At 39.6% G+C, this 10,338-nt stretch overlaps 1 protein-coding gene across 2 annotated transcripts in view; it reads right to left on the reverse strand.

Annotated features, from left to right (window-relative positions):
- Kcnb2 (potassium voltage-gated channel subfamily B member 2) overlaps positions 1 to 7,077 on the reverse strand; it is a 408,319-nt gene extending 401,242 nt beyond the window's left edge. Inside the window, exon 1 of one of the 2 annotated variants that reach the window (XM_058584406.1) lies at positions 6,757 to 7,077. The gene's annotated coding sequence lies outside the window, so the exon portion shown is untranslated. Of the gene's footprint in view, positions 1 to 5,748; positions 6,200 to 6,756 lie in introns of those variants that run through there. The other variant, XM_046460526.2, reaches the window with a different exon arrangement.
- Positions 7,078 to 10,338: the final 3,261 nt, after the last annotated feature.

The following is a 10,338-nucleotide window of genomic DNA, read 5'->3' on the forward strand; positions in this document are numbered from 1 at the left end:
TGTAGAGTAAACTTAAAATCTGATACAAGGCAGATCTCTGTTAAATATTCTTACTATAATTAAAAATTGTTATTATACTATATAGTATATGATTTGCTTCCAAGTTTTATAGTATGAGAATCTTTTCTTTTAATTTTCAGAAAGTTGCAATTTTACATGCTAAAAGTTATACTTTTTGTATCCCTTTGATTGAAAAATATTTGAATAAAATCAGTATGCATTCATTAAAACTTTGAAATGTATCTATATTTTCTTTATCATACGGCATCTCTATCTTTTTTTTTTAATTTTTTATTGTTGGCTGTTCAAAACATTACATAGTTCTTGATATATCATATTTCACACTTTGATTCAAGTGGGTTATGAGCTCACATTTTTACCCCATATACAGATTGCAGAATCACATCAGTTACACATCCATTGATTTACATATTGCCATACTAGTGTCTGTTGTGTTCTGCTGCCTTTCCTATCCTCTACTATCCCCCCTCCCCTCCCCTCCCCTCCCCTCTTCTCTCTCTGCCCCCTCTACTGACATTCCTATTATCTTCTCTACAGCTACTTTTCCTTTATTTTCTTCTATTACAGATGGAGTAATTATATTGATTTTCAAAATATTATATGTGTAGATAGATTATATCATCTATAAATATCATTTCAGAAAAACAGAAGGGACATTTAAAATACTGCTTATAAAAAGGGGGGCATGCATCTGACTGAGTACAGAATCATGGCTCTAAATAATTCCAGGAACTCAAAGCAACTGTATTTTTCTTACTCTTGGGATCCTTCTGTTATAAAACTACTCGGTTGAACTGTCATACCAATCCACCAATAACATTTATGATATTTTGTCAGAATTTATTTGTCTATGCTTATAGGATGTGAGTACATGATGTCTTATTCATATTTATGCCTCTAACAACTAGCTTAAGGCTTGGCACAGAGGAGGAGCTCAGTAGACACCTTTAGGATGAAATACCAAATGAGAATCCTTTAGGGGATATGCAGTTCCTGGCTCTCAGGATAGAACTCTGAATCAATTATTTAACATTTTGCTTATACCAGTCTTATAATGCTTTCTTCAATCTGCCTAATGTCTGAGTTGTCTATAACTCTCTCCCCATTTTCTTTTCTCCTGTGGGCCTAGACAGTACTGTATCCATCTCCATATCCCTAAAGAGTCTCACACACTCAGGAAGTCAATAAACAGTATTTAAATCAAATGATTCCCCAGGAATGTAGCATAATAGTCAGGTTTTTTAGCACTAACGGTATATCATTGATTGAAAGGACTTTGGTAAATTGGTCTGAGGACCTGATCATGATTTAGAACATTGTTTTTATGGAGAAGTATTTGCAAATTTTAAAGTGAACTGTTATATGAGCCAACTGTAGGTTGAGAGTGGCTATACAATGCTACTTAGCCTATGAGATCTAAAACCTGTGCAAAAAATAAAAATGTCAGTTAATCCTGATGATGTATCTAAACATTTGGCTCAATCACATCCTGTAGGCACTATTTAATCAGATTAAAATTAAAATGCAGATGGCATTTTTCAAATACAAAAAGGCAAGAGTTATTTAGAAAGAACTCAAATATTTGTAATACAATCACAAATGACTTTTGTGATTGTATTATAGTTATCTGCCCCTGAATAAAATAAATACATTGAAAAATATACTAGAAGGTAAATCTGTTAGGTCACTATATATTCAATTTCCATTATAATACTAGGATTACATTTTACCAGAGTAAAACAATGGGGATAATACTTTTTTTCTTTGAAAACATGAGTATCTAATTCTAAAAATATTTTAATATGTTCAAAAAATTCACAAAACTTTAAAAAAATCCTAGATATGAAAATAAGCTATCATTAGAAATTTACCATATAGATCATCTATATCAGCCAGTCTCACTTTCCATGTGGTCACTGTAAGGATAATACTCTTTAATGTGTTATCATTCTGATGCAAATCTCATTCACATTTAAAAATTGGCCTCTAACTAATTACCTTATTTCAAATTCATGATTAGAACCTAGCAATTTTCTCTTACTTCAGGAAAGTCCTTACTTTTTGCCTTTCCCCTGTAATAACAACCATGCCATTCGTTAGTGGGAAGATACAGCTCCAAATAAATTGAGGCACTGCAAGTATATTTTCTTGTTCTGCCTGGGATCGTGGTTTTTAATACTTCCTAAGATCATACTGGTTCAAGTGGAGCCAGAACAACTGAGTTCAAGCTGGGCTTTACCATTTACATCCTATGTGACTTTAGACAGTTAAGCAAAGTCTTTGAGCATTCGTTTTCATGTCTGTATAACGAAGAGTATTGTGATAACTTCCTCATAAGTTGTGGGTATGAAAAATATTAACCTTTGTAAAATGCTTAAAACAGCACTTGGCTCAAGTAAATGTTGGCTACAATCATTATTTTATTTATATAAGTATAATAATATAAATATTATGATTTATGATAATATTCCAATTTACCTTAAATCTAAAATTAGATATTTTAGCAAAATTTTTAGTATTGTTGTTGTTAATGATGTTTCCTAATAATTTCTAAATTCCATAGCCTATAACAAATTTTTATGATCCTCTTCATGAATTTGTATTAATTAACCTTTTAAGTATGAAATTGTTTAATGTACTTCTGTATGCAAGAGATCTCTCATTTTGAATGATGACTGTGATTCTTCAGTTAGTAATTAAAGGTGCTTTTTTTTTATTGGACTCTACATTATAAAAAAATCCTTGAATACAAGAACTGTGTTCTGTACCTTTTGTATGTATTACTTTCTAGTTACGCACTCTTCTCCTTATACATATTTAATAAGCAGGAAATGAATAAATGAATGTGTTAGTGACATTAAATGAGATGGTAAAGACAGATATGACTCAACCTATGGCAACAGGCACTCTTTAAGATTACATAGGAGGGAGGGTTTGGCTTTCATTGGCCAAGAGGCCCCTGGTCTGCCACACTTTATATTCTGCCTCACAAACTGTATTCTCTGTAAAGAGCTGGGGGAAATATATATATATAAAAAGAACAGGGAGGAAATAAGCAATAAAAAAGAATGGGCTATAGATCTAAACTACGAAGATACTTGTAGTATGTGACTACAAAATTTAAGACTGCTCTGCTCTATAAAGTTTATTTTATCACTTTGGGAGTAACAAGGCCATAAAGTCTTACCTTAAAAAAACAAACAAACAATAACAAAAAAAACCACTCTGAACTTAAAAAAAATCTCACATATAACACATTTGTACTTTCTGCTCCTCTGAAGTCCTCAAGAAAATAATGGGTATCATGCTTGTATGCAAACTCCACTTGGTGAATATAAGCAATCTATAATAATATTACCTTCTGAAATAAATAGAATATCTTAACCTTATTTATTTACCTTAGAAAACACCTGAAGTATTTTACATTAAGTGTAAGGATTTTCCTTAGGAATTAGTCTCTGAGAGATAACAAATTTCAAAGGAACTAATTTAGAAATACATTAAGGGACTATCTTACAGGTTTCCTAGATGTTACGAGTAATTTTAACTACTTTGAATATATGTTTATACACACACACACACACACACATACACACACATATACTAGTCTCTCTAGAAAAGTCATTTCAGATTTTTCTAGAAAAATTCAAGAAAAAAATATTTTTTTCAGTGCTCTAACCATATCCTGCCATTTTTTTCCCTAGCAGTCTCATTTTTATCACCTTCCTTAAAATTAAAAGGGCAGGCTGGTGGGCAGGCGGTGTTCATAGTCATCCCAGGGCATCAACAAGGAAGTTTTAAAAGCCAAGGAGAAAGCACTGGATAAAATAATAATTTCTACTGATCCCATCTGAATATTCAGAAAACACTAGGCTTGAAAAAAACGAACTACGAGATTTGAAGAAAAGTGAATTTGGAAACAGTTCTGATACATGACTGATCCTCAAAAAAAGAAAAAACCAAGAGAAAGGACGATGATATGAATAGCAGAACACTCAACACACCAGACAGTAGAGTGATTTCCTGGGGTCAGTGCCTATGAATTTGTGTATGAGGGATATTTGGGAATTGTAGGAAAGGTGAAGGTGAAAGGAGGAAGAAACCAAAAAGAACTGCCAAGTGATTCATTCCTTTCTCCAAAAGTCTGACTAGTGCCAGAGAAGGTAGAAGAGCATATTAGATAGAATCCTAGTTGGTAAACAAGGGGTTTGAACCCAGTGCAACCCAATGAGGAAGGAGATTACAGGATTTGCTTTATGGGAGCATATTAACTCTTTCAGGTGCTGAGGACACTTCTCAGAAAGCCTATGTTGCCATACAAGGAAGCACTTTACTCGTGTCCTATGTTAAAAACACTTCAAGTAGCAATTAAATGCACATACACATGCATGATGTGCCAAATTACTGAACTGTTTAAGTTCTGGTTAACTTTAGAACAAACAATTCTAGTCTAGATGTCTGTAGTTTTAATTCATGTATTACAAGTTAAGCTTTGGATAACTTTGCATTTATTAATACACACACACTCACACGCACCCACACATCCATCCACATACACAATCCCTAAAGAATTACTTAAAAAAAAACTTTATTATGATGTTACCCTCTTTTTAAAATCTTTCCTGAAAGTTATTCAACACAGAGAAGTAAGACTTTAGGTCTTGGACAGAAATCTACTTTTTGCTTGCCCTATGAAATGTAATATCCTGATTGATGTTATTGGTAAATAAACAAGAGACCTCTGTCCCACACAATACTAAACATTTTAAAACAATAACCCTAAAATGCTTACTTTTCCTTTGACCTGGGCTTAACAATATCAGATTCCCTACAAAATTCAAGACCCAAATCAATGAAAAAATAGAAATGTGAAATTCTATTTCAAATATTGACATTATTGCATAACTTGATTAGAAGGGATGTTGAACCTGCGTGAAGTGAACCCAGTGCACATCTGTGCATACTAAACTGTTCCAGTGTGATCTTGTATTTATTATTATTTATTGTAAAAACACTTGTGCAGTCATAAATGTTGCATAAATGGCATGTTTGTGCATACTGCACACTGACAATTTTTATGAATGGATACACATAAATGCTCATAATTTGAGAAAATGGATGGCAGCATACTATTTGAGAAAAGTCATTAAATATTGGCAGCAAATGATGAGGCAAATGGAGGGTGTCTTTTGGTGCCATTCAGGGCAACTGTATTCTCAAGTCCCCTAGCAGAGTGTGTTGGAAACAGCCATGAAGCTTTCTCCTTAGAGACCTGTCCTCCCTCTCAGGATTCGTGCTACAGAACAGAGACCGCGACCGCTTGAGAAATAAAATGCATGCATATCTCGGTTCTGAGAACTGTTCATACACCAGAGACATCACACTCCCTAAATCCGGTCCCACAAGTGTGTGCATGTGAGTATGGCATTTACCAACAAATGAACAGAAGGCAACAAGAGCTCATCTCCTAGAAATAACATTTCTCATCCCTTCCCAGTCAGGCTGCTAGGAAGCTTTCCAGGGGCTAACACTTGCGTGCCTTCCCCACCGGGAAGGAGCCTTACATTAATAACCCTGTCAGGGCTAAGTCAGCTTTGTGTGTAAGTCCACTCGGCGCCATATGGCAGTTTCCAATTCCTTTAGCAACTCAAGTCTGGCTAGGTTGCAGCAATGATTCATTTTTAAAGGAAGACCCCTTCGGGAAGCAGCAATGCCCCCGCCACTTACCTAGCTCCCACAGACCCCTCTCAGCAGGCGGCACGGGCTCGGGCGCCACAAAGGGCTGTGGGATTCCCCGCTCCCTCCGGGGCTCCTCTCCCTGCGACGGTCCCCTTCGCCAATGATCTGTCGCTGGAAATCCCCCTCCCCTCCACAGAGAGGAGGGTCTCCCCGGCTGGCTGGAGCTCCTGGCGGTTTTCCCCCTCTCTTTACATCCCTGACTCTGGCTCACAGTCTCTAGTAGCAAGGCTCAAAGGAGAGGCGGCGGGAGGAAGCTAAGGCATCCTTAAAAAGAACAATAATCTTCATCGATCTTCACCCCCTTCCCCGCGTGGGGTCCCCATCCCCCTGCCGCCGCCCAGACAAGAGAGGGCTGGAAAAGAGAAGGAAAAATCGAGCGGGGCTGAGCTCGCCGCGCGGAAGGAGCCGGAAAGGCGAGTCGCGCCAGCCCGGGAGTTGCCGCTCGCTCCGGCTGCCCGAGGCACGGCGGCGGCGGCCGGCGGGGGCGGCGGGTGGTGGGTGCTTGGTGGGTGTGTGTCTGTGCAGGAGCAGCGAGAGGCTGCGCGCGGGAGGCGAGGCGGGGCGCTCGGGGGCGCCGGTCCCCCGCCCCGCAGCTCGCCAGCCCGGCGCGCACACTCGCCCGCGGCCGCCCCAGCCTCCCGCTCAGCCTCCCGCTCCGCCTCCCGCGCTCCGCGCACCCGCGGGCTGGAGCGGCCGTCGCTTCCACCTCCGCTTTCTCTGCCACCCCCTCCTCCTCCTCCTCGGCGTTCGCGGCTCTCAAGGTGGGCAGCGGGGCAGGGTGGCTAGGCTGTGCTGTCCGCTGGGCACCTTTGGAGACGCCGGGTTCGCTCGGCCTCGCGGCATTGGAGCTGTGCGCTCAGCCAGGGACAGCGCCCCCATGCCCAGGGCGCGGCCGGGGCGCGGGAGAGTGGGCGCCGCCCACACCTCGGCGGGCAACTCCCTTTGCTCCCGCTCGCCCTCCGCGCTCTCCGACCCGGGGCCAGTCTTTACGCCCACCTGCTTCGCTCTGCGGCTTTCAACCGGCCGCTCCTGGAGAGAAGGTCCGCAGCCCCGAGGCCGCCCGAAAGCTCGGCGGCCGGGAAAGCCCTGGGATGCCCCTCCGAGACGCGCTCCGGCAGCTTCGCGGGATTCCCTCGGCCCTTCTGCTTCCAACTACGGAGCTCTCCCGCCGCCCGACCCCTAAACGGCCATGACCCTGGGCATACTGCTTGAGCCCGATCCCGGGGAACTGGGGCCAGGACACATGACTCCTGAATGATGGGACCAGGAGTATTTTCCCGGAAAAGGAGCTGCGGGAATAATGAGGAGTGCAGATAAGATCTGACTTTCCTCCGGGCACATCCAGCTCCACTTGGGGGCCATCACTAGCCCCGGGTAACCCCGCTTTTCTGGGTTTGAGGGTAAAGCCGGGTCGGTGGCAGCCTTAACTCTTGCTTCCCACGGGGGCGCTATTCATACCTTGCTTGCTTTCTTTAGCCATCTACTTACCAGCTGGAAAACTATGCCAAGTTCCTCCTAGTGAAGCTGCATGGTGAACACACAGACCCTTCCCTACCTTCAGGACGCAGGAAAGACAATGAACCTGAACAATAATGACGGGGCCAAACAGGTTCCTAACCAAGGTTCCTGACAGGTGGAAATAAAGACAGCCTGCATAGTTGCAGGGCTTTCAGGAAAACAAAGTAGCTTAAAACACCCTTTCAAAAAGAATGCTGGCCATGATAATATATTTCAATCTGATACTTAAGAATTTCTGTAAATCAAGAAAGATGGCAGTTGAAGAAGTTTCAAACACATTTAGTTTTAAATATATCCCATTTAATCTTTGCTTTTGCTTTAGTTGTCATCTGTACTGGGATGTACTGTCCTCTTGGATTTCCTACAAAAAGTGGACTTCCTGCCTCCCCATGAACCTACCTTGTGTTCAGTGATCTTTTTGAAGTGTCAGATGTTGGGTTGTAGTATGGAAATTGACCTTTCTGATACTGTCACCCTTCAACAAGAACCTGCCTTGCCCTCTGCACTTCTCTGGGCGTGTGGAGAAGGAACACTGGGATGAGATCACCCAGATTTCCACACCTTAATACAGTCCTAGCCAGTTTCCAAGCTTCAGCTCTGCAATTCCAGGGAACTGCAGAAAGCCCATTCCTTCACCTCCAGTCTTTCCATCCTCCCATACAGTTTCCATCCTTTCCTGCAGATGACTGCCCCAAATACAACCCTGAAGATAATCATTTCCCTATTCACCAATGTTCCCAGCTTTTCCATTCCCTACTGGCCTACTTCTATGCCATTGCATGCAAGTATTTTTCTCTTTCTGGAATGTTTCTTTCCAGGTCCCAGGTCCAAATCATTGCAGCCCTTCCAAGGCCCACTTCACATTTTGCCTATTTTGTGACCATTCCCCTTTGATATCTCCAGCACATTGTCTCAGCTCTCTTAAAAGGTATGGGTCACCTTCTGCTTCTTATAGCATACATGTACTTCCCATGTATATATCTTACCATTTTAAAATGTAAATTCCTTCAGGGCCAACTCAACACCTTTTGTTGTTTGCTTTCCTTACATCTTACCCAAGGCCACACATGTGGATTCAGAGATAACCTATTCATCCACTAAACATTTATTTTGCAGTTTTTGTCAAGCACTCAATATTTGTTAATGAACAGAATTTATAAAATAGTTTAAGACTAGAAAGATCTCTTAGGACTTATTTTGACTATGCCTAAATATAAATGGCATGATACCTTTCCTAAGTTTAGGCATGGTGAAAATCCCCTTACTTTATTAGCCCTGCATCAATAGTACTGATCACCTTGGTAGTAATTGAAATATTTGACAAGTATTGTCTAAAATTTTCTACCTTAAATTTCCATTAGATTTGAGAAAACTGAATCTGTGCCTACTATATGAGTGGTCATTAGTTAAAAGAGTAAATTATCTGTCAGGTAAAATAAAATGCTGCTGTCTCCATTTCTGGAAGGCAAGGAGCTAGGAGTAAGTCATCCATCAATCCTGAGTCATGTCTGTGAGCATGCAATGATAAGAAAAAAATCTCTGGGGGAAAAGTTTAATTTTGCTTACTAAGTTACTCATGGCCCAAATGAGTTCTAGAGAACAACCCATTGTACACAGATTGTTTGAAATAGCAGGGTTCTCCATCTGCACAGCTTGAATTCCACGTGGTAGTAGAGACTTGTGTTCATTATCATCATGCAGCTCCATCCATAGCCTTAGTATATATAATTTGGATTTTCTTCATTTATTCTCCAAAGGAAAATTTAAATGATGTAGCTGAAAGTGTGATATGTTTTCACATTGCTTCTTAACTCATCTTTTTTAACCTTTATTGAGATTTATAGAAATGTTCCTTGTGCTTGTATTTCAATTTCCCAGATTTATTTTACGATATGATGAAATCATATCAAAGGGGAGAAATGTCTGTTTAGTATGTCAAAATGTTTCCCTTATAAAACTTCGTAAGATAAATAACTGCAATACAAGTTTAACCTGAAATACCCTTAGGCATTTAAGTAGATAAATTTAAGCAAAATGTTTTCTCTCGTATGTCAATATAGGGGTATATACAAATATATATACACACACACACACATAGATACACACAAAATATAAAGTATAAATAATAGGTTCTTGGGGTTTTTTGTTGTTAAATGTAATATTTGAAAAAACATTAAGTATAATCTAGTTATACTGGCTGCACTTTATCAAGTTTGAGTTTGCATGAGCAAGTTGATTTACAGAGAAAGTCAGTATAGATTGGAAAAAAATGGTAAAGGCAGAGGACAAACGTTTTTAAAATGTTAAAAGCATAAAGATAATGATTTGCAAGTTTTGCAAAAGAGAATTTGATGTGATTTTTTTAAAAGTCAAATGGAAGGAAGCTTATATTGAGGAAAATCAAACAAAAACAAAAGTGAATTCAAAAGGAAGAGTAGTTAAAAATGATGTGAACCCCATTAAAGGGAAAATATACAAACATATATGTAAATATGTGTGAGGGTGTGTACGTGTACATTATGAAAGGATCTGTATTAACTAGCTAGAGTTAACTCTGAGTTGGGAAGTAGCTTTTGTTTTATTTGGTATAACCTGTTTATATCAAAAGATGGGTGAATATTAACCATTCTCAAATATCAGCACAAGAGGATACACTTTGCATTCCTAATTATAAACCAATTTGTAAATAGATTGTGACTGTCTTCCCCCAACCCCAAATAAGGGCAGATACCACTCTGTTTTTTTTATTGTGATGTAAGAAAGCAACCATTGAAGGATAACTAGAATTTACCATATTCTTATACTTAATATGCCCTCTTTTTTCTCTTCTAAATAAAAATGTAGGAAAGCCTGGGCATTCTCAGCAATTCACAGAATCTTAGCAGCCACTGAAATCCTACACTCACACATTGCAGAGAAGGCTTGAAAAATAAATGAACCGTCTGTGTGTTCTTCATTGAAGAGATAAGTACTATCTCATTGATTCTTTTGGATTTAGTTGAGACAGATTTGGCTGTCCTTTGAAGATTTAAAGCTAGAGATAAGCTCCAGACTGACTGT

The sequence above is a fragment of the Marmota monax genome, unplaced genomic scaffold (genome assembly GCF_021218885.2).
Source record: "Marmota monax isolate L192 unplaced genomic scaffold, Marmota_monax_Labrador192_F-V1.1 WCK01_AAM20220418_F8-fsc00063, whole genome shotgun sequence".
Lineage (NCBI taxonomy): Eukaryota > Metazoa > Chordata > Mammalia > Rodentia > Sciuridae > Marmota > Marmota monax.